Source organism: Pleurodeles waltl, chromosome 10, assembly GCF_031143425.1.
Source record: "Pleurodeles waltl isolate 20211129_DDA chromosome 10, aPleWal1.hap1.20221129, whole genome shotgun sequence".
Lineage (NCBI taxonomy): Eukaryota > Metazoa > Chordata > Amphibia > Caudata > Salamandridae > Pleurodeles > Pleurodeles waltl.
The window spans coordinates 308724161-308747083 of record NC_090449.1 but is presented as its reverse complement, the minus strand read 5'-3'; the positions used below and the strand labels follow the sequence as shown (position 1 = coordinate 308747083).

Below are 22923 nucleotides of genomic sequence, written 5' to 3'. Positions count from 1 at the left end.
CGGAAGCCATCTCTTTAACATTTTTAGTCTGCCCTAAGTATTTCCTAGGACTTTAGAGGTCTGGTAGTGAAAATTATGGATTTATTAACTGTCAAATTACAAGCATAACTGCACAGATAACTATTTATAATGTAATTTCCCGCTCTCTGGAAATGGGCCAAGGCCAACATATGTGTTAATGTTTGAATGTTTAAAATCAATGTGCATGCCTCACTTTTCAAACACCATTTTTATTTTTAAACACAAAGCATGTTGCAGCATTTGTTGCTTGCAAAGATCTGTGATGCAATGTTAGTCCATCTGTCATGAGATGTTGTTGGTCCACCAGTCATAAGACAATGTCTGTCTATCAATTGTGAGATGGAAATTCTGATTCCCCTAGTCTTTTTTTCATTATTGCATCGTAGTACATCAGTTAAAGATCCTCACAATTGCCCACAGTTCAGTGACTAAGGGCCTGATTACTATTTTGGCGGTCTTGGTACTGCCATCAAGGCGAAGTTGGAATCCCTGACTGCCGACTCGGCGGTCTGCCAGCCAAATTAAATGCTGGTGGTTTCATTGATGAAAGACCACTCGTGTATCACCACCAGTGCTGGTCTTTTTCTCCTGCAATGACGGCGGTTACAGGAAACAGCGGCTGATGACTGGAGTCCACCCCTTTTCCCGCAGGCAGGATTATGATGTGGCTCCCTACCAAGCCTACTCTTGTGGGAAAACCTCCATGCTTGACCTGGTGGGCAAGCAAGATATAAGGTAAGTAATCACCTTATATCCAGTTTCCACTCCTCTTCCCACAACAGTGCCCCTTGTCAAGGTCCTCCCTTTGCTGCATACACTTACTCCTGAAGTAAATACAGACCGTTGGCCTCAGCTCCTAAGGTAAGCCACTCGTACATTTCTTCACTTTTACAAGGGCTGTGGAACCGTGCTGTTGGACAAGGTATGTTTTCCATAAGTATGATACATATGTGTGGATTTTCAGACTTGCTTTGGGTGAAAATACAGATATGTCTTTGCACCTTTGAATAAGACCTACAAAAAGTGAGCTTTCTAGCACAATGGTCCACCACCGATGGGACACCACCACAGCGAGACCACTAGCACAACAGAAACATCATAATATGTGTGCGAAGACCGCTGGCTCATCGGTCTTCTTCGGACCGCTGCAGTACAGCAGTAAGACCGCCAAAGTTGTGATCAGGCCCTAAGTCTTGCAAATGACCCAGAAACATATAGAGTGAGCACAGGGTGTTCCAGGCCATGTGTGAAGAAGAATACATTTTTTTCATGTTTACAAAAGAGAAAGCTTTATGTTTGCCTTGCAAAGAGAAAGTGAATGTTCTTAAAATATATACCTTGAAGCAGCACTCTAAAAAAAAACACGTAGATTCCATTGAGTACTTCTCATTGAAGACATAACGGCGTCCTGCAAAAGTAGCATTGTTATAGCAATCTCTTTTTTTCCAGAAGAAGCTCTTCCTGTGTTAGATGAAAGATTCTGAGGCTCATAGAATAACATTGTTCAACGTATGCTACTTGGTCAAACATAAGAAAGCACTTACAGAGGCAGAGCTGGTAAAGAAATACTGTGTTTTGCTGCAGACATTTTATTTGAAAATATATTAATAAAGCCAACACTTTAAAGGAAATCGGTGCATTGCTGCCATCAGATTCCAGTTGTGCACAAACACCTCACCCCTGACATCATTGCAGCTCTTGGTCACAAGCTAGACCATATTATTGGCTCCTGAGCAATTGTTTGTGAGTACTAATGTCTTAAAGCTTATATTCAAAAGAGAGAACATTTGAGAATGTCTTCTGCTTCTCAGCTCCCAATATCTTTCAGTAAACTATGTAAACCTATTTCTTTGCTGATCTTAGTTCATTGGACTAGAGGGGTATGGACTTTGCAGGAATGGATACCTGTGCTTTCGGGGCCATTTCCCATAGAGGAGCAAAAGCTTTAAAAGGATATTAGGCTAGAGCTAGTCTTCCGTACATTCTCAGATCAGCCGGCAGGTTCAATATATCTACTTTTCACAGCTTCTTTTGGAAACCAGGTCCACATGCTGCTAATGCTGCCGTTAGTACATTTTAAACAAGTTTAATTTTTAATAAAATCTTTGTGCTTGAAAATAAAGTGTAGATTTGTTTAGGCTATTCAGTGAAAGAATGTCCTGAATTTATAAAAGACGTGTATTATCTCACCTCATTGTACCTTCTTGTTATCATACTGCTGCTTTCCTTTTTTATTTTCATGCCTTCCAGCTCACCCACTTCTGAATCTTAACATACTCTCAGAAGCATCCTGAGAACTTGTCCCTCTCCATAAAAGACAGATGCCTCTTTTTCTGTTGATCTGGTGCTCTCACTATCAATCAAGATTGCTTGGCCATTGCTGGCTTTCATAAAATTTCTTCAAGAATTCTTTCGGTTTCTGGTAGCTGTTTGTATTGACTTATTTATTGTTCCAGTGTTACATTATTCCTAACTAATCTGCTCCTTCAAGAAAGGAAGGTGTTTCACAGTTAATACTAGTATTGGACTATCTGTTTATCGGATTGGCTTACTATAGGTCTACTTTAATTGGACATTGTTCTCTTACCTATTGGAAATGCAGCTGTAGTTATTCTCTGCTGCTATTCATTTTAGCCCCTTATGTGTGGGTGCTGGCAATGGTCAACACCCGCATTATCTCCCCAGTGTGTTTGTCAGCCGTTGGCTGACACTAGGGAGGTATATAAAGGCCCCTTTGGCACTCTGCACCAAAGGGTGTTCTTTATATTATTTTTAGACCAGGCTGCTTCAGAATAGTTTCACAAGCAGCCTGAGTGTTTTTTTTTTTTTTACTGTAATGATGATTGCTGCATAGGGTGCACAGATGCCAATACAGTAAACGTGAAAGTTAAAAAGGCTAATGGACTTGTTTTACTTTCACTGAATGAGTGCTCTGGGTCATATCTCAGCCTGAGCACTTATTCTCTTGGGGGAGGTATTTTTGGAAAGTGGAGAAGTTCCCCTTTCCTTTTTAAAAAAAATTGTTTTTATTGCAGATCTTTTCATAATTTGCACAAGAAGAGCACAATAAAATGTATACATTCCAATTCAAATAATTACAGACCATAACATTATTGCTAAGGCACTCCCAATGCTTCCCTCGGGCAAGGTACTGAAGAATAAAACCCGCAAGCAGGCAGTCACAATCAGATGATTCCCCAAAACCACTATTCGTATCCAGCCTTACGAAACTCTATATTCGTATCCATCGATTCTTCAGGAATTACAAAAAGAGTGAACTATGTAGGGACAGATGGCACATAAACATACTAGGGTGCTGCACCCCGTGGTATGAATCAACCCGATCCCAGAAAGTGGCCCAGATCCTCCCCTTAACCTCCCTTTCTTGCCCTTACAGGAATATACCACCATTTCTAGACTAGATAGTGCCAACAATCATGACAACCAGTGCTGCTGTGTAGGAGGGTTCAAGTCCGGCTACGCCAAAGTGATGCAGAGTCTGAAAACTGCCATTGCTGCAAAAAGAAAACATTGGGTTGGCCTTGGGACCATGTTATAATGAAAGCCCAAAAGAACCAGTTGAGGAGTCAGAGCAATGCTCATCTACAGGGAAACCTCCAGATTCACATAGTGAGTGGCTAGGGAGTAGGGCAGGTACAGAATATATGCATTAGTTTGCCCGCATTTTCTTTGCAGCGGGGGGCAGCATGTACCCGTGTGACCTCCCCACTTAGTGTTTGTGACAAGGGTGTAATGGAGATCAAAAATAGTTTTATAGTGTTGGGCTTGTAGTTCCGTCGAGCATAAAACCGTATGTGATAGTTCCAAGGATTCAAGTAAGGACAGTCTGAAAAACCTAACCTTTCTCTCAATTTCCCCTGCTGCTTCTCTAAATCATCATTAGAGAGGAAGTTTAAGCCCTCATAGATCGGACAAATCAAACTTTCACCCTCCTGCTCTAAAAAACCCAGAAGGTCTGTTTCAGAGAAGTCAGTTGGACTCTCTGCTTTCCTGAATACAAAGTATCATATTTGTAAGTATTCAAAGAACTCCTGGGGAGTCAACTTGCACCTCACCCAAAGCTCCTCAAAGGAAGCTATATTTCCATTAGAAAATAAATCCCTCAGTATTTTGACCCTTGTCTTTTCCCAGCCCACTATATAGGTATCTTTAAAGATCACCGGGAGTATGCTATTTTTGACTAAAACTTTGCATTTCTTGAGAGCTCCCCCCTTAGACTTGGTCCAAGGGTGGTTTAAAGACCTCAGCAGACTGGTGGGAAGATTCTTATGGATATTTGGCAAAGTTAGGAGATCCCTAAAGTTTCTAAAGTTGCCCAGGGAAAGAGAGAGGTTGGTGTTCCCAAATTTTAAGCTTTATTTTTGGTCTTTAGGGATCTCCTAACTTTGCTATATGCCCATAAGGATCTTCCCACTAGTCTGTCAAATTCTTTAAACCACCCTTGAACAAATTCTAGGGGGGGTTTAGCTCTGATGCATTACAAAGTTTTAGGCAGAAATAGCATTTTGACTATGTAACCGTGGCCAACAATAGAAAATGCAAGTTGTTTATTCTCTGAAAGTCCAATTTATTGTTCAAAATAGCCAGAGACAGATTGACCTCTGACCCTATTGAGGTCCACCAAGACAGTGAAAACCAGGTATGTTGCCTTTTCCACTACACGTGGATCCAGAAACTGCTGGTGTTTGTTTATCACAACTTGGGTTTTAACCTGCTTAAGCGAATAGCCTGAGACCCTACCGGAGGTTGCTGCTTCTCGCTCAATCTTCTCTAATGCTGAGCCAGGTTCCCCTGGTGACAACAGTGACATTGTTGGCATATGCAAGAACTTTAGTTTCCCATCCCTGTGAACATGCTGGTTTTATAAGGTAGTTGGGTTCCAGCATCCTGAGCATGGAATCAGTATATAAAGCAAATAATAGCGCATAGCATAGGCATCCTTGTCTAGTGCCCCTCTGAATATGTATCAAACCAGATTGTCCCCCCATAATCTGAACCCTTTTGGTGGGTTTATGATATATGGATTTTACTGCATTAATAATACCCAAGCCCATATCTTCTCATTATCGCTCATAAAAAGCTTTGAATATTCCTTATCAAACGCCTTCTTGGTGTCCAATAAAATATGTGCAATATGGTCTCCTGTAACTCTCACTAGATCGAACAGCATAATGACCTGGCAAGTATGATCTGTAGTCCCTCACCCAGGTATAAACCCATGTTACCGGGGTGAGACCAGTTTACCTATGATTTGACTAAGCCACAAAGCCAGAACTTTCGAGTAAAGTTTTGCATTACTGTTAATTGACGTGATGGACCGATATGACCCCAGCTCCGTGGGCAGTTTACCCTTTTGGAGGAAGACTACAGTATTCGCCATGGATCATGACTCTGGAGCAAGATGTTTGCATTGTACCAAGAGAAACAGCTCAGCTTTGATTCTCCTGAGTAGGGGAAAAAAGGTTTTGTAAAACATCAGAGGAATTTTATCTTTGCCAGCTGCTTTCCCTGTAGCCAACTCACTTAGGGCAATTTCTATTTCCTACACTGATATAGGAGTGTCCACAAACATGCTGTTTTCTGCAGCTATTCTACTCAAGGGAGACACATTTATAAATTGCCATCTATCCCTGTTGCCTAGTTCATCATGTTCATTGTTGTATAGCTTCTCGTAATATTCTCGAAAGACCTTCCTGATTCAAGCTTGATCATGACCAACCTACTGCACATCCTTAATTTCATCAAACTCCCGCTATGTCTTCTTCTGCCTGGAGCAAATCGCTAATAGTTGCCCTACCTCCTCGCTGTACTCATAGCACTTATTCTTATTTTATTGGGAGATTTCATACAATATTTACAATAACACATGTTAATGCAAAAAAAACAAAAGACAAATTTAACACCTTTTTCGCATATCACCATACATATAGCTTGGAAGACGAGGATACATATCCTATGTATACATATACTATCCCAAAACACGATCTTTTCACAAATCCAATATTGAAGGCACCACTTTATCTATTGTCGACCCTTTTCAAACTCTGAAGCATGTTACATTCCCATTAACCAAAGGTTTCCCACAGACAGCAAAACTTCTTAAAAGACCTGGATCTGAGTGCATATTGATATTCCGATTCTTTGATTTTCTGCATTTTAAACAATATTGTGCATACTTAGGAATTAAATCGGATCACCAGTTTTTCAGAATAAAGGATAGGCTGTCAAAGCATATATAAATAGTCTTTTTTTCATCCAAGAGAAAACATTTACACGTGGAAAATATCCAGGAACAGCATTGTAATTATCAATGTCACAATTTGAGGTTAGAGTGCGGCAACAGTGCAGCTCGATTTCGGTCCAGAAAGAGGCGATGCGTGTACATCTCCACAAAATATGACTCTAATTGGACCCGCTCTCTACGACACATCTGTAGTATCTATCAGGAATCTGAGGGTTAATTTTGTGTAAGAATGTTGGAGTTCTGTAGCATAACCACTTTCCATAAAACTGCATTCTACGAAGATTAGCACCTTTTAACAAAGAGAAGTTAAACCTGTCTACCTTATTCCATGTATCCTCTGAGACTGCAAGACCTTCCTTAGACTACCATTTATCTTGTGCTTTTACATACAGTAAATTTGCCTTCTGGCCCCTCAAGATGACGACCCAGGAGCTGCTAGATCTGCGAGTAGTGGTCTCTATCCAATGTTAGACAAATTCTAGGCTATCCCTTATCTATGCTTGTCTTACCATGAGCTATTACCTTAGAAAAAACCCTATTAAAGCAGTGTGCAAAATAAGCAAAATGATATATAATCTGAGATCTGGCAAAGCCAGAGCCCTCTCTTTCGGGGCTTTACAGAGCTCCTCAATAGCGAGCCTCAGTGTTTTATTTGCCGAAATAAAAGTCGAAAATAAACCTTCAGCTCCCTTAAAAAACTTCATCTGAAGAGCACATGGAACTTCAGAAAAAAAATGCATAAGGGAAGAGCTGACATTTTGATCAATGCTACTGGTCCCATTATTGAGAATCGCAGGTCGGTCCAGAGGGAGAACAGTGCTTTTATCATGCGAATGAGAGGCACATAGTTCAGGGAAAATAAATCCTTTATATTTTCAGACACTTATATACCTAAATATATTTTAGGGCAAAATGGGTGGAACCCTATTGGCAAAGAGTTTTGTGTACAGTTACATAACAACATTTCAGTTTTCATACCTATTTATTTTATACCCAACCATTTCTATGAAGTCCTGAAATATTTTGAAAGCCTGGTCTAAAATTGCCTTTTACGGTTTTAGGAATAGAGCTATGTTGTCTACATATAATTTAATAGGGGTCATTCCCTTTATTGGGGGTTTAATTACTTTGCTTGTACCTGTAGCTATGGCTAAGTGCTCAATAAATAATACAAAAAGAATCGTCAACAGAGGGCATACCTGTTGTGTACCTCTTAAAATCGTGCAGTTCCCAGAATTAACTGAATTGAGAGCAATTTGCACTATAGCACCTTCATACAAATGTGATATGGTCTGAATAAGTTGCTCCGGGAACCTGAACTCATGGAAGATGGAAAGGGGACTATCCCTTGACACTAAATCAAATGGTTTTTCCTCCTCTAATAAATAGATATAAACCAGAGTCTGGGGCTGTGAGAAGTAATCCAGAGCCTGGATTAGAAAATTTGTGCTAAACAAAGTTGTCTCCCAGGAATAAATCCCCACTGATTCGGATGTATGAGAAAACCCAACATTTTACTCATCTGATTAGCCAGCACGTTCGCTATAATTTTGTAAGCTGTATTTAACAGACTGATAGGTCTGTGTGAATTGATATCCTCTTTATTTGTATCTTTTTTTTAAACTCACCACAACCGCGGTGCGAAAAAAAGGCCGAGAGGTCACCCCTTTCCAATATATAATTGCCACGTCTAACCAGTTCCGGGTTAAAAAATTATTCTAAATTCTTGAATAATTCAACTGGAAGCTTGTCTTTTCAACATGCTTTCCCGTTTGGTGATGACTTTACGACCCCTCGATTTCTTCTAAAGTTACTGTGGCTAATAAAGATTGTGTTTGAGTGCCTGAGGAATCTCTCCTGAACCTGGGCGGGCTCGTACAGCCTGACTTTACATTCATTTTCGAGTATGGCGGCGATCTTATTCTGTGTCTGCGCCCATGCGTCTGCCAAGCTAAAAAACATACTACATACTCGCTCTCCTCATACATCTTTTGCAAATAGACTACATTTTTTTGTGTAGCTGTCCTCATAATAGTACTCCTGCATATTCACTCTCGCTTGCATAAGTGCCGCCTTGTTAGTTATACTCTGGCACTCATTTCTCCATGCCCAAAAATGTTCTGCAGCTTGATGTGAAGAAATATCACAAACAGCTGCTTTAGCCACAGCGACCATTACCTGTGCGTCTTCTAAATCCCTGTCTGACTTTGCAAAGATTAGCTGAGTCTCAGCTCTTTCTAATTCCTTCTACTATTCCTTAACCCGCTAGTCCTGGGATTGGGGTTTTTCTGCTTAATACAACTAATCCTGATTGTCTCCCCCCTAACATCAGCATTTAATGCATCCCAAACCACCAATGGCTATGCACTTCCTTCATTGTTCTTGAAAAATTCTGGAATCCATTTATTCATGTGGTGGATATATTCTGCATTCAATAATAATGCTCTATCGAACATCCAGTTAAATGGTGGCAGTTCTAAGGCCCCTAAGGAGAACTCAAATACTAAGGGGTTATGATCGGACATAACCCTTGGAAATTTCTCAATATGATATTCTTGGAGCAAGCAGCTGGTGATCATAAAGTAGTTGGGTTGGACATGATTCTTATGCGGCGCTGAGAAGTACGGATAGCTGGGATCGGGCGAACAGATCTTATGCCAAGTGCTGATCAATCCGTTGTCAGTTACCAACTGAACCAGTGATCTGAAGACTTTAGGTTTACAGACTTCATATACACAAGCTGTGGACTCCAATGTCCCCCTGCCATGTTGATATTAAGGTTTCCAGCAATTATGATTGGATTCGGCCACTGTGTCAGCTTACCCGTCAACCAATCAAAATTTGATTTGTCATCAAGTATCGATCCATAGACAGAACGTAGCGTAAATGACCACCCAGAATTATTGAATTCAGTGATAAGCCACTGACTGTGTCTGTGTGCTAGGCTGTGCTTAGAGCAGGAGAACTGGTGTTGAGCCAAGATAGCTACACCCCGAGCTGTCACAGCTTGAGATGTTCCCACCACCAATGAGAACCCGAGGGAATCAAGTAAACTGGCACCTTAAATGAGAATATGTGCTCACAAGAACTTTAAGTCAAGGGCTACTTTTCATCTATTGTTACCGTTGTTCAGACCACAGATGTTAACATTTGCTATACCTAATCATGACATACAGGTGATAGCAGAAGAACAAACCATTGACCCTTGCCCAAACTCCTCTTCCTAAAAAAGTAAGAGCAAAAAAAGTACTTTATTTCATCCATATACGAAAAAATAGTTGGCTCCTCTTGTGCAATACCCCCCAAAATCCCTGTGGCCCCAACCCCACCCACCCCGTGCCTCTCCCAACCCCAACCCCTACCCTGCTCCCTAGAACCCCAGACCCTCTACCCCTGTCCCTACAGCCCACGCCTCCAACCTCCATTCCCCACACAAACTTCATAAGTAGTCAGGCCCACCATAACCACTCCATGGCCCGTTTCCAAACACCACTAGCAGTGCAGCCAACAATTTTACAATTGGCAAAACTGAACACTGTGCCCCCTTTTAAACTTGTAATATAGAGACTGAAAGAAGGACCCAAATAGAAAAGGAAATGTATGATAAAAAAGTAGAAAATAGAGAAGAAACCAAAAAAGCCACATAGGGCGCACATTTTACAGGGTGGCATAAAAAAGCTTTATTTGTGGAGGGAATTGGTTCATTCATTTAACATTGCCATCTTCACCCATGAAGAAAGCAGGAAGAAAGAGCTCTCAATTAGATCCTAGCCCCTATCTCCTTTAAGAAATCTTTAGCCCTAATTTCCGATGTCAAAGACCTAATTGTGCCATTGACATTGACTTTTAATCAGGCAGGGTTACTTACCAAAGCCTCCCCCAGCATCTTCAAAATGGTTTTATTAGATGCCTTAATCGCAACCACTTTTCAATCATGAACTGGCAAAAGTTGAGTCTTTAAAAACAGTCTGGCCATCGAAGGTGCACCTTGCATCAGGTCAGGTTTTTTCAAAAGTCACCTACCTAAACAGGTAGTTACCAAAGTACACTAAGATCACCTTAGGTTTTAAATTTGAGGTTCCATCTTGTCTCCTGAGCATCGGGGGAATCAGTGTACCCACTGGGCCTCTAAGTCCGAGTTCCAGGAGGACATCATATAGGCCCGAATGTCATTGCCCTCGGCCCCCTCCACAATCCCCAGAAATCTCAAGGTCTCTGGCTCTGCCTATTTTCAGTCTTCCAACTTCCACAAGACATCTGAGAGCTGGGTTTCATGAGCCTCTGTTTTCCCCATGAGTGCTTCCAGATTGATCTCCATAGCAGCTGTTCTGTCTTCGGTGACGGAGATCCATTCTCCAATCTCAGAGCATATCGTATTGACGTTGTGGATCATCCCTTGTAGTTGCTTTGTTCCAACTCATGCTCTTTGACTCTCCGTTACATGTTTCGTCCTGCAGTTGCTTAATTGAGTTATAAATAAGACTCAAGGAAAGCTTGTCCGAGGGAAAGTGTGGGCCCATCTGCCTGACCTCTGGTGGCTGTAATGTAGTCAGTTGCCCTTGGCATTCCGCATCCACCTGCTATGTAGCTGAATAGTCCCATTTCAGGGAGCCCGAGGGAAATGTACCTTTCATTTCGCCCTTGGTACTTGACTGATTCTTAACCTTCTTCTTTCCCTTGACCCACTTGACAGTCCACTCTGGCCCTTCAGGAGACCCCCTCACCAGCTCTTCGGATAGACTATTAGAGCTAAGCCGTGAGACGGATGGCCGCGAGCTGAGGACATCGCTTAAGGCAGCATCAGAGATTTCAGACTCCTCTGTAAGTGAAAAGAATTTATGCCTGACACCTGAGGGGTCAGCCCTCCATGTTCCCTTTCAAATACTTTAGTGTCCTGAATCACCTGGGATCGGATGTTTCCTTTGTTATTCTCTTCATCTGACCTGCAGCTGCAGCCGCCGTATTTTGCTCATGCAGGAGAGTAATTGGGCTAAGTTTTGCCCTGAGGCTCATTAAAGCAGCTGGCCCTTGGTCCAAGTGTACGCACCTTGTTGGGATCTTGCAGCGTGCCAGATGACAGCCTCTTAGTAACAGGGTCATGATGTGAAAGGGGCTTGTTTATGCAACTGGGTGTAAATCAAGAGTTATCTACAGAATTAGTTACAGAATCAGCCACACCAGGATGCAGCTAGCCTGCACTGGCCCACACTGTCTTGCATACAGCTGCTCAGTCTTCAGGCGGGGCCACATTAATAGACTCCATAGCTGGGGCGGGAGCTGTACTAAAAATCCCAGCAATAGATGGCTGGGGCTTACTTCTTCTCAGACCCATGGCAAGAGATTGCTTGGTATAATTGATTTCTTCAAATGGCACCCATGACCTCAAGTTGGCGCCCTTCCTTCATGTCTCCAAGAGAACCACTATTGCAGTCCTGGTTTGCGTGCTGCTGACCCACCTTACGCTGCTGCTGTAGGGTTGCCACCTCCACTCGGTACCTTACTGCTCGGATTCCCTTTGGTGGCATATTCAGAGAGAGCGCCAGTACACCGATGCACCCTACACCACTTTAGACTTCCTGGTTTTTCCTCATAGAAGGTGGAGCACTGACCTCTCGTCAGCTGGAAGGCAGTTTGAAGGGCAGTTCGAGGTGTTACAGTCACAGCCAGCTGCTGGATCTCCTCTTCGCCATCACTGCCATTGCGGATGAAGACCAAGAGCTGCGGGTATGTCCAGTTCTGCCCCATACCAGAGGGTAAGACACCATAATAACTTGAGCCTCCTTTGCCATACATGTAGATCAACCGCGTCACGCTAGCACTGGGAGCTGCGGAGGAGAGTGGCCACTGGAAAGCCTATGCAGTTGCCATCATGATTCTCACCAACATTTTTCACATCGAGGGAGGGGGCACAAAGCCCGCCAGACACCAGGAAATGTATTTTTTCAGTCTCTTTGCCCCCCCAGGTGGCAGATGGGGGTAATTATCACCGATCTGCCCCCTGGGGAGGCACAAAGCCCACTTGACACCAGGGTTAATAAAAAAATAAATATCGGAGCGAGGGCTGCTCACAATGGGCAGGACCATGCCCCCACTCCTAAAAATATATGGTGACAGTCTTTCTACACTTCCCAGGAGGGCAGGGAGGGTTGATTATGGTAGAATACTCCCAGGTACCAGTAAGCCTACTAGACACAATGGAAACAAAAACATAGCAGTGGGTTCTGCACACTGTGGGCCAGACAGTCTTTCTGCCCTGCTTGGGGACAGATTGGAACAAATACCCCAATTTGCCCTCTAGAGGCAGAAAGCCCACTAAACACCAGAGACTACATTTCTTCTGCATTTTTGTGCAGGAGGTAACCCCCTGGCATGGGCTCATGCTCTCCCCCACCCAGCAGCCCAGTCTATTTGCCACCCAGGGGGATGAAAAAGGGTATTCACCCCCAATCTGCCCCCCAAGGGAAGATTGCCCACTAAACAGTCAGCATTTCAAAACAAAGGGGAAACAAAAGTAGGGTGCATCCTGCCCTGACATCCTGCCATACTCCCTCCAAAGAAGGAGCAATAGTATCTTTCTCCCCCTCGAGGGGCAAGTCCTAGTTTTGTCTCAATTGGAGAGATTGTCCCAAATATGTACGCTGCCCCCCCCCCCCCTATTCCAGGGTAGAAAATCCACCTAACACCCTGACAACATGAATTTTGCCTTTGGGGCAAAAGAAAGTGGTTCAGGAGTTGCACCCGTGCATGGGCCACACACACCCTCTAAAAAAGGAACCAACCAATCTTTTTGCCACCCCCCCCGCCTCCTGGGCAAACAAGAGTTTTGCCCCAATTTGGCCCTGTGGACCAGAAAGCCCACTCTATGGCAGGAATATATTTTTTACATAAAATAATGGGGTAGTTCTAGCCCACCCTAATATATGCTCCACCTGCACCCCAAAAGTTTTAACAGTCTTTCTGCTCTGTTGTTCACTAAAATATCCCATTCCAATGGAAAATGAAAGAAGATTTTAATTCTTGGGGTGCTGTTTTTGCATATGGGCCAGGAGAGTGTGGCTAGCTCCCAATATTGTCCCACTAACTATGGTGAATGGCTGCTCTTGTTGGGCTTAGGTAGGCTGCCACATGGGAAAACCTACCACACTCAGACAGTTCTGAAAACTGGGTCCCCAGTGTAACGGGGTGCAGGGATCCGGGCCGGACTGGACGTACCCTGGGGTACTGCTCAGCGTGCAGGCGTGGAGGTCAAACCTCTATTTCACGCCAGCTCCACGGCACAGGATGTGGAGCCACAACAAGCAGGAAGACGCAGAGAGGAAGAAAAAGGATGTCGGCAGGGAAACAAAAAGGAGGAGGATGAGGTCGGAAACGAGGAGGAGATTGGAGACGCGAACAAGGAGGAGGACGGAAACATGAACGAGGAGGACGAAGGCAGCTGGAGAAAGATGGCGAGAATGGAGGAAATTGTGTTCGGACAGCAGGGAACATCAAAGTGGAGCTCGCATCCAGAAGGCTGAGAGGGAGACCACGCGAAGGAGCCGGCCTTGTTCCAGGTGGAACGTGACCCCTCCAGGTACGTGCCACGAGCTGAGGAAGTGAAGACCAACAAAAGGCACAAAAGTGGGGGGCACTAATTTTTGTATTTATTAAAAGAAAACTATGAAAAATCACTGGGTGAAAGGAAAAACTATTGAAAAGGCACTGTGTGAAAGGAAATGGGATACTAATTTTAAGAGAAAGATAGGATACTAAACAAAAAGAAGGTATCTAAAAGGTCAGAAAGATAGAGTGGTAGAGCCAATAGTGTAGATTCACCTACAAAACTAACAGAATCACGGAAGAAGAGGGGACAGGAAAACACAAGAAAAAAGACAGAAAAAGAGAAAGAATAAATCAGAGAGGAAAGAGCAATACCTACCATAGAGACAAACATACCTTTTAAAATGGGCTTCTTGTTTTTCTCTCCCTCTCCCAGTGGACGATCTTCTGGATCCCCGAGGCGTCAACCTGCAACCGGAAAACAAATGGAAAATATGGAACAGGGAAGAACAAAAGGAAGAACACAATCTACAGACATACAGACACGTAGAAATAGAAATATAATAAAAAAGAAGAAACATTATTTGGAGAAGATAAATAAACAGTGAAAACTGTAAACCTAACTTGTGTACTCGTGTATCCATTTGTACTTACTTTGGGGTAGTCCAGGGTGGTGTGCTTCATGTGGATCCCACAACACTTTCTTACCCAAAATGTCCAGCAAACTGCAAACTTTGTCTAAAAACACACACTTTCCTTACATGTCTGTGAGGATAACGTCTGGAATCTGCAGGGAGACACAACTTTCTTACCACCTAGCATTCTCACAAGTCTCCCAATAACAATGTCCTTGCTTGTGCTGGTCGGCCAAGAAACCTTGACACAAAAGGCCCTGAAACGCTACCTGGAGAGATTAGTGATAAAGGCAGCTGTGGGATATGGGCAGTGCTCAGCCGACATTCATTGAAACCTACCAACTGCAGACATTTTTGAAAACTATACACCTAGAGGATTCCTGGGTAGAGTGTCTTCTGTGGATCCCACAAGGTTTTCTTACCCACACTGGGTAAGAAAACCTCCAGGGTGCCATAGTGAGAGGCACACAAGTCAGGTGTCTAGTTTTAAAAAATGTGCAAGTTTGCTAGGTTTACCTAGGTGCCGGCTGAGCTAGGGCCCGAAGACAATAGCTACCTGCTTTGTAAGACAGGGGTCACTTTTGAGCTGATAAATGTGCTGTACTCATGCTGAGTTTTGGGTGGTTTTATGTTGCAGGCACCACTCCTACCTACGCAAGTGAGATACCATTTTAATCAAGAGACTTGGGGTAATGCTAGATGGAAGTAAGTTTGCAGCTCCTTACAGTTTCAAGAACTTTCCATCAAATACATGTGAGGAAAATGTGCTTTTGTCAAAGTTTGAGATTTGCAAGGGATCCTGGGTAAAAAACTCAGTGAGAGCCACGCAAGTCACCCCACCCTGAATTCCCCCGGGTATCTAGTTTTCAAAAATGTGCAAGCTTTCTAGGTTTCCCTATGTGCCGGCTGAGCTAGGGCCCAAAATCCACAGCTACCCACTTTGCGACAAAACAGGTCAGTATTGAGTGGAACAATGTGGCTTATCCATGTTGCATTTTGGGCCATTTTTTTGTGGCGGGGACTAGGACAACCCACACAAGTGAGGTACCATTTTAATCGCAAGACCGATGGGACCACAGAATAGCAGAATGTTTGTTATTTCCAATTGGATTTCGTTGCGTGTGGCCTTCCAAATGAAAGCCAGTGTGTGAGAAAATAGACATTTTGACATAACACCCTCTAAATCCCATGTTAAAACGGGTTCCCACAAATTCTGAGATGTACAAATAACCTGTGTGCCTTACCTCCACATCTTGTACCCATTTCAGATATACATAGGTTTCCTTGATACTCATTTTTCACTCTACATATTTAACCAAATAAATTGTAATATACTCTGTACATAATGAAAAACAATTGCACCATGCAGCTCGGTTTTTGACTCTGGGTATCTTGGGTTCTTAGACAACCTACAAACTTCATGTATCCTCTCAACCTGAAGAGTCTAGCGGATGTAATGGTATATTGCTTTTGTAATGCAGACATTGTGACAAAAAAGTTACAGAGGAAAATGTCAGAGATAGGTCTTTATTTCTCACTCATTTCAATAGTTCTTTACTTCAACAGTTAGTTTCTTTGGGAAAACCTTGGGGGATCAGCACATATGAATGACCCTTGCTGCATTCTGAATTGTATCTATCTTTCAATAATGTGCTTTCCTAGGTCACCCATGAGTTTCACAATATTTTCCCCCACAAACTGGAAGTAGGTTCAGACCGCAGAAACAGGAAAAATTGGATACCTCTGGGAAAAATGGCAACACTGTGGAAAAAAATAGGCTTTTTTATTCAGCTCTGCATGCTCCTGAAAGCTGGCAAGAAGGTGACTTTAGCACAACAAACTGTTCGTTCATGCCCTTTTTAGGGGAAAAAAACTGACACTTTCATCCAGAGCACTTTTTTATTATTTTTCCAAACAACTGTAAACACAGCTCTATTTTGCCTATTTTCTCCAGCAGAATCCACAAACCCAGAGTACCTTTAGAATCTCCAAGATGTTGGAAAAAGATGTCACACATTTGGCATGGGTATCATATGTTGAAAAAAAAGTTATGAAGTCCTAAGAGCAAAGTACCCCAAATAACCAAAAAAGAGCTCACTACTAGGAGGGGGTGGACAGCAGTTAATTAGTTAAAGCACGAAAAAGGCATAATGGAAGTATCAGTTCCTTTAATACAATCAAGGCTTTCGCTTACTGAAAAGCTAGGAAAATCAGCATTTAGGCTTATCGTCCAAAAATGTCTTTAAACAGTTTTGGAATCATGGTAACGACCAAAGACAGTATGATACTTCTTGACAGACTCTCTACGTACATTTCTGGAAGTCTCTGTGCATAGTTTTGATCCTCACAAAGTAGTAGAGGCAGTGTAAATCCTTATTGTGAAGTTCATGCGGGCATTAACCCACTGACCCATACTTTTTGTCTGCTTGGCCAGGATCCTACCCTTATTCAAACAGGGCAATTCCACTCCACACCAGGCCACAACGGCAGGGCGTCTTCTAGATTCTTAGGAGTGATCCTAAATATGAGGGTCATTTCCGCTCTCACTTGGTCATGAAAGCTTCTTCTTAAAGTCCGTAAGTAGGACTAGTTACTGACTCAAAGGTACATTTATTTATCATACGTTGGGATTACTGACGGGGAGCATGGGCTTACCAAAGTAAAGTATTAACCTTTGAGATTTGAAGTCTTCGCTGACCCTTTCTAAATGCATCTTTATGCATCTCTTTTTTGTGGCTTTTCCCAGGCTGTGAATAGGCAGACATCAATTGGTCAGTCTATGGATTACAGAAAGAGGAGAGTCCAACATTGCAGCCCAGGCCTCTTCATTGCTTGTTGATGCCCAGTGAAATTCAGAGATGGAAAGGAGAAGTTCCGATGCAGTTGCTGGGCTGATGAATTAAGCATGGCAGGAAAGAAAGCATATTCACTGGTGCACGCAAACATCTATAGTGGTGATGCGTGAAACCTTGCAGTGGTTGCAATATGTAGGCTGTTTGGTCCACACAGAGGACATGGAAAGTGGATGGAGAACCTACTTTTCGCATGCCTTCCACTCTATAAGTTGGTTCCCTCAAACACAAAACACACAAGTAACATGATACCAGCAAATAGAATGTAGTATGAGGTGCAGTACGTCATGGCCCTAGGTTTACTGGAGAACATCAGATTTTTACGAGGGGAATTTGGTAGGCTTCCTCCCTACCAGGGTTACAGGCCCTTTCCCTAGAACCTGGAATCAGCTGTCATTTATCATCATTATCCCCCAAGTCTTGTTTGTGACTATAGGTGGGGGCACACTTTGGGTGTACCCTGTTGGCGATCTGAAGCTGTTACTATGCTGGGGAACATCCAACATGAGATACCTCTAGCTGACTAAGAGCTTGCCAGGCAAAAAAATAAACAAACAGGGCAGGCTGTTACACCTCTCATTGCTCCTCAGGAATGTACACCATTTAATCATCCTTCGGAGTTTAGTTCAATAATCTAGCACCTCTTGGGCTCATGTGCAGATGTGTTACCCATACTTTCCGCAATATTTTGTTATATGTAAAATATACATAGTTCTTAAAAAGGAAGACTACTACTTAGACATTATAACAAATGACTTTTTATAGGAATCACCATAATATGAGCTCGTAGATACCTTATATGAAACCTTCCAGGAGCCTGAGCACTCGGGAATTCTGACCACTCTCTCAAATAGAGCCATAGTTGCAGCGATTCCAAAACTTGGGAAAGACCTGTTGCACTGTGAATGCTATCATTCAATATTGACAGATTCAAATATCTGGGATATACATCACCAGTGGTCAAGAAAACAAGATCTCTAAAAATCTAGACCCATTCAGCATTAAGAACCAGAAGGACTATGCAAAATGGGCACAACTAAATATATAATTTTGGGGCAGACTACAAATGTTTAAAATTGTAGTGATGCCCCAGTTCACCTATGACTAGGCATGCTTAATTTGCATGTCCATACTCCCTTACTGCAACTGACAGACAAATGTATAGAGGATTTCAAATGGGGCACTGTGAGACCATGGTTTAGGTTTGCCAAATGAATAACCCATAAGATGTGTGGGGCCTCGGATTGCCTTGTGTCTAACACTACTACACAGTGCTTCACCTGTCACAATTGGAGTACCTGTGGCCCAGGACAAGAGATGCTCCTTTGCGTGTCCTCTTTGAATGTGAATTCTCAGAGTGGTTCCGGCATTCAACTGCTATACAAATATAAAGCACCCACCCTATCTACACTGAACCCCTTAATTCAAACCATGCTACAAAACTGGACATATGCTCCCAAATTACTATGGACTAACGAACAACCAAACACCAGAGCACCTCTATGGAACAGTGCCAGCATAAATATAGGATGGAGTCCCACTCAGTGGCCCAAGAGGCAGATGGTGGGCAATAACACCTTGAATCAATTTTTGGTGAAAAAGACATGAAAAACTTTGATGCATTACGGATAAAAATATAATCTATCCTAAGATCAGAGGTGGAAATACATGAAGTCAGTTCACTGTCTTATTACTATCTGAAGTGCACCTCCTTGGAACATCTCTGAAACCCACTGTTCAACACTATTTGAAACACTGGGGTCTTTCAAGAGGAGTAGTGTCAGGTTTCTAAAATCTCCTAGTCCATCACCTGCACTCAAAACGTCTCCTCTCGAGTGTACGTACTAAATGGCGACAGAGTTTATCGATAGACTATGTGGAGGATGAATTTGAGTAGTTGATGGAAAATCTAGAAGTGGGGCTGGTGCAGGATTCCAGGATAAAGTTTTGTATTTAAAATTACTACCAGATTGGTACTGGATGCCCCCTGAAATTGTCATCAGCAGGGATGCTTCACCATTTGTACTGCTGATAATAAAGTTGATCCAGTAGTGACACAACCCATGTCCTTTTCCTGGATGTGCAATGCTTTTTGGTCCTTAGTTGGGAATACCCTACACAGTACATGAGAAATACTAGCACCATTCTCCAAGAGGATGGTATTCCTACATGATATGGCAACCAAGATCTTTAACTGTAACACATGCGGATTTCCACATCTCCCTAAGCATGAGGAATAGCTCTTCAAGGTGTTTAACATAGCATCATAAGAAAAACATATATATCAGGTGCATAGCGCTAAGGAGACTTTTCAGTATATCTGGTTCCCCCCTTCCTTGGTACCTCCATGAACAAAAGGATGACGTTTTCTGTGCATGCTCCCCTCTCCCCCTTCATAATGATGTTCGCACTCATACTCTTTCATTTTCCATGACCTCTACAATCAGCTATATGATTCTTCCAAATGACTGATGTATTATCACTTCTAAGGGGGACACACCTGTTGCTAAACCCAGTACTAGCTAATCTACTATAGTATAATGGTGCCATTGACCTAATGTTAGTTGTATGTTCACCAAGTTCACATAACTACTGCCTGTATTTGACCATTTCTGTTATATTTGTTTTTTTATTTGATGAATGTGCTCTGTTGCAAGCACACATAGGAGGAAGCTATGTAAAGTTATGTAGTCACTGCTTATTGATGATATATGTATGTGTATATCTATTAATCAATGTATCACCGCTGATCTATACTGCTATCTTCTTGTGTAGCTGATATATTCTAATGTACCTCTTGTACTGTTGAAAAGTCTACAAATACATACTACAAAAACAGAATGATCATATTATGAGACGATAACTGCCACAGAAGGAAATAACATTATGGTCCCTCATTCAAACCAGTGTTGCATCCACAATTGGTACCAGGTTGATACAACAATACCAAAACAAACCAAACTTCTAATTCTGCTTCACAGGTCACAATGTAACCTTTGACATAGTGAAGTTGATCCTATGTGGCACAAAATGAGGTAATGAGGGTTGAATCAATCACTACAAGTGGGCAAATCTGTGTACTCGATTTCATGGTTCTCTACACGGACGTGATCAAAAGGTAATGCTATATACCATAACTTTTAGCACTAAAAAAATTAACTCCAATCCGAGGATACTAGTGGAGTTATATAAATGCTCTCAGTGTAATTTACTTCACACGAAGCACAATGAAAATATATAGTGGAATTATATAAATACTCTGTAATTTACTTCAGACGAAACACAATGATACTAAACATATGATTTTTTGTTTGTGCAGATGGAAACTTAAAGGCATGAAAGCACAACATGCCCCTCGTGCTTAATTACTCTAAGGTGGCCGAATACCAAGGCTATCCTACTTGATTCCACCTCATGAGTCATCCTTTCACCACGGTACACTTCATATCTCTTAATCTCAATCTTGCTGGTTCTTTTTCAAATCTGCTTTCTGCCTCCGTCATTTTTTTCCTATTTTTCGACTCATGTTCCTTTCTCCCCTTTCAGCTTTTCGCTCTTTTGCTGTGAGGCGATGTGTCATGATATAAAATATTTACCAGAATATTAAGCACTGCCAGCCAGCCTCCTTAAATTTTTTGCGTTGTTTTCTTTCTGTTTCCGCCCACAAGAGCCAACAAGCACACTACAAGCAAGCCTGCAGCCATTAACGAGGAAGGACAGACAGAAAGGACAAAGACTGTCTTTTTTTATGAGGCTATAAAATCCGGCCTCAGAATGTTGTTTGTTTTTCCGGCCTCTCTGTGGCAGACGGAGTTTTGCTGAAATAATGATGTGCAGATAAGATACTTTCTTTTGACCAGTGCTGTAGCTTCGAGTGACCTTTGACTGGAGAGGAAGGCTTCTCCTCATTTTGCCCTCATATTTAGTCAATAAATGCCGGATTATGCTGTGCCCAAGAAAATAAGCAACTAGTATAAAACATTTCTGAGTAAAGTTCACGTTGGCTCAGCATTTCAATGCTAGCTGGGCTTCTTACTTTGGCCGGAGGAGAGGCGAGCTCGCGCCCACCTCCACTGAACAGAAATGATACGCATTTGCTTTCTCTTTGAATGGAAAGCGTACGATTTTAAAAGCTCTGGTGACAAAAAAACATAAAGAAAAACATGATAAAGGAGAGTGCAGCCAGTCCAAAACTGTTACCCCTGCAATACAATTGTTTTCAAGATTAATTTTTTTTATTATTATTATTATCATTATTATTTCTTATTATTTTCTAAATCGCACTTTCGCCGGGGACGTCGTGAACCTAGGACTACAGACCTCTGTACAAAAAACTAAAGAGGACAACAAAGACCAGCGGGCATTAGCAAAATAGAAACGCCTTTAAATGTTTTCTAAAAGAAGGGTCCTTTAGTTGGATGTAGCAGCTTTTAATTTTAAGACAGGTATTTTATGTCAGCAGAAGAATTAATTCCTGACTTGGATGAGTTACAAAAGAATGAATATCTAAGTTGTAGAAGAATGGATGTATGGATGACAGCAGTTTATTGAGTGCAGGTAATGGCCACGTGGCGAGGTTCTGATGGCAGCAGGGGAAGGAAGGTCTGAAAGGTAATTCAGAAATGGACGTTTGAACAGCAACAGACGTATGGGTGTGATTGACAGCAGAAATATGAAGAATGAATTGCAGTGGACGAACGGGATTGGATGATGCAGAAAAATATTTTTTTAGACAGAATTAGAACCATGTTGATGAGAGTTGATGGTTGGGTATCTGGATGCAGTGCTTCATTTGAACCGGTTGTTGCATGTGGGGTCCACCGGCACTCATTTCAGGACACCAGCCCTTACTTTTCCTCCTCATACATTTACCCAGAGCTAGAGAGAGAAAGACATAGAAGGAAGACGGGAGGAGGAAGAGAACGATGGAAAAACAGTGACAAAGGGAAATAAGGGATGAAAAAGAACTTGCAAGAGTGAAATAAAGTTGCACAGAGAGTATGGTGGTGCAGGAATGAGCCATGAGATAGAATCAAGACTATGCAGGTTTGGTATTTGGCAATCCCAACATTAGCCAGAAAGGGCTGGGGGTGTTTATGAAAAACCTTGGGCACAGGCATTTAATATTTTACAAATTAAGCACTATCTGGATATCAGAACAATAATTAATACCCATATGAGAGAAAATGAATGGGGCTGTCAGCCAAAGGAGTTTCTTTGACGATAAGGTGAAAGAATGTGCGGAAGGCTGGCAGGAAATGAGTGGATTTTAGGGTGGCAAAAGAATCTGTGTATGAATACAGAATGAAATAAGTGTGGATAGTGTTAAAAGAATATTCATCAGGGGGAGCAAAACAACGAATGTCTTCATAGTAGAGGATGAGTAAGTGTGGGTGGCAACTCATGAATGATGGGTTAGGGGTAACTGATGGGTGACTGGGGGAGCCAACTCAAGAATATAAATGGCATTAAAGAATGTGCTCCTGGTAGAGGAGAACAGTGAAAGTCATCTTGGCAGAATATGAAAAAGTGTGTGTGCGGCAGCTCATCAATGACAGTGTGTCAGCTCATTAATGAGTGTTGGTGCAGCACATGAATCAGTGTGTTAGCT

General features: G+C 42.3%; 1 protein-coding gene across 1 annotated transcript in view; it reads right to left on the bottom strand.

Moving 5' to 3' along the window:
- Nucleotides 1–22923, bottom strand: part of LOC138261495 (glucagon receptor-like) — a 562622-nt gene that overhangs the window by 272728 nt on the left and 266971 nt on the right. The window contains exon 2 of the mRNA XM_069210480.1: nucleotides 14222–14293. The gene's annotated coding sequence lies outside the window, so the exon portion shown is untranslated. The remainder of the gene's footprint in view (nucleotides 1–14221; nucleotides 14294–22923) is intronic.